Source organism: Poecilia reticulata, linkage group LG14 (genome assembly GCF_000633615.1).
Source record: "Poecilia reticulata strain Guanapo linkage group LG14, Guppy_female_1.0+MT, whole genome shotgun sequence".
In the NCBI taxonomy this organism is placed as follows: Eukaryota; Metazoa; Chordata; class Actinopteri; order Cyprinodontiformes; family Poeciliidae; genus Poecilia; species Poecilia reticulata.
The window spans coordinates 23,411,178-23,413,139 of record NC_024344.1 but is presented as its reverse complement, the minus strand read 5'-3'; the positions used below and the strand labels follow the sequence as shown (position 1 = coordinate 23,413,139).

At 37.5% G+C, this 1,962-nt stretch overlaps 1 protein-coding gene across 1 annotated transcript in view; it reads right to left on the bottom strand.

Moving 5' to 3' along the window:
• Positions 1-1,962, bottom strand: part of gtf2ird1 (GTF2I repeat domain containing 1) — a 33,403-nt gene extending 31,441 nt beyond the window's left edge. The window contains exon 1 of the mRNA XM_008428496.2: positions 1,635-1,962. The gene's annotated coding sequence lies outside the window, so the exon portion shown is untranslated. The remainder of the gene's footprint in view (positions 1-1,634) is intronic.

Genomic DNA, 1,962 nt, shown 5'->3' with positions numbered 1-1,962 from the left:
TATATATATATATATATATGTGTGTGTGTGTGTGTGTGTGTGTGTGTGTGTGTGTAAAAAAGGAAGGAGATCAGCTACAAATGTTTTCATTCCAAATATGTTTTGGGATACTGGACCAATTTCCAGGCTAAAAGTTAGACTTCACTAGTTCGCACCAATACTATTTCTCAAATATTTTAAAACTAGGAATGCACAATATATTTTCACTAGCATATTGGTATCTGTAAAAACAAATGTTAATATATCGTTAATTTATCTTAATTTTGTAATGAACGCTTAATACTGGAACTGGAAGATGTTCTAAATATCCAAAATACAATAACAAAAAACAATATAAAACAGAAATTAAAAAAATAATGCACAAATAAAATTATAAATAAAATGGATGTCTCTGTAAACAAAATTTCCCTTCAAATATAAATCATTAGCATGGAAGTTGTCAAGCTTTTATGTAATGTGATTAATGGATTATTGTGACAAGCCCCTGATATTATTGTGAACTAGGGGCAATAAAAAGATCGCAAAAATGTGAATCTGGAATCTTTTGTCATTTTACAATGGAAACACATGCATGACCTTTTTTGTTCAGGAATGTTTTTAAACTGAAGATGTGAGCCTGGAAAAGTGAAATGCAAAAAATTTATGAATTTTGATTACAGATGTTTACTGTAGCTTTAGCGTTACCTGCGCCCTGCTTATACTGCAGGTCAAAATGTCAACTGGAAATAACATATTCCACAGAGACTTCTGTTTGACCTCATCTGCTACCATGTGCATCACCAAAGCAAACAAGAAGGAGCTTAGAGTTGATCCATGATCCAGCCCCACCTCCTCCTTGAACACCTACAGCACACCTCACTGCTGCCTCTCTGCTCTCTATGCTGCAACACTAATGTACTATAACTGGCACTCTAGACCTCCTCATACAATACCACGTCTTCTCTCTGTTGTTTACAGGTGTTCTTAGGTTATAATTAAATAAATCAATATATAAAGATGAGTTTAGCCGAAGTAAAGCAGAAAAAAGTCTGAAATTTCAAAACCTGTCAGAAGTCTGTCTTGAGCTGGAAAACAATACACTCAAGTTTTAAGTTTTTAGGACTTTTTAAACAAGCTGTAACCGATGACAACTCTATAATACACAGTAAGGTGTTGCTAACGGTGCAACACGGTCATTATAAAGGCGTTAGTAACACTTCAACCACGTCGCTTTCGGTTTAAAATGCGCAACCTCCAGTCCAGCCAGCTGGCTTTGTTGTTAGCTGGGTAACCTTCGTGTCAGTGATAGCCAGAATAATTCACAGGCAGACAGGGGCTGCTTGCGCGTTTTAAAAACAGAGTCTAGCAATTTACTCAAAAAGAAATAGCTGAAAACTCATTATAAAGTCTTTAAACTTAGTCTCAGTGGCCGTTTTGGGTCGTTTAACGGTCAAAAACAGACGCTAAGCTAACTAACCAGCTAGCTCCAAGTGGTTAGCCTGCTTGCTAACACTAGCCTTTCATCTCCTCCCCCAGTCCAGAAATTAGGTTATAATCCGTATATTTTCACCGCGCTGTCACTACAAAAATCACGCTATACTAAATTAATCAACCAACACGATTAGAATTATTAAAAGAGAGTAGTAAAATCTCACCTTAATTAGCGATTAAATAGCCTTGTTGCTGCTGTCAATCCCGGTTTATTCCCCCGTTTTAATCCATCAGAAACAGCCGCAATTCCCATCCAACAATGTCCGCTAAAACACGGTAATCTGCATCACTCTCCAGTCAACGGCTTCGACTCCTGCAGCCGAGTGTTTTTCTGTCTTATTTTCTGAGTTTGTTTCTTGTTTATGCCCCTTAACAGAGCAGGGTGTCCCTTTCCCCTTTTTCTTTGTTCTGTAATCCAGTAAAATTGAAACTCATTCGTCTCCTGCTAATCCCAGCCCAGCTCAACAGCAGCATCCATTGGCTGCGATTTAC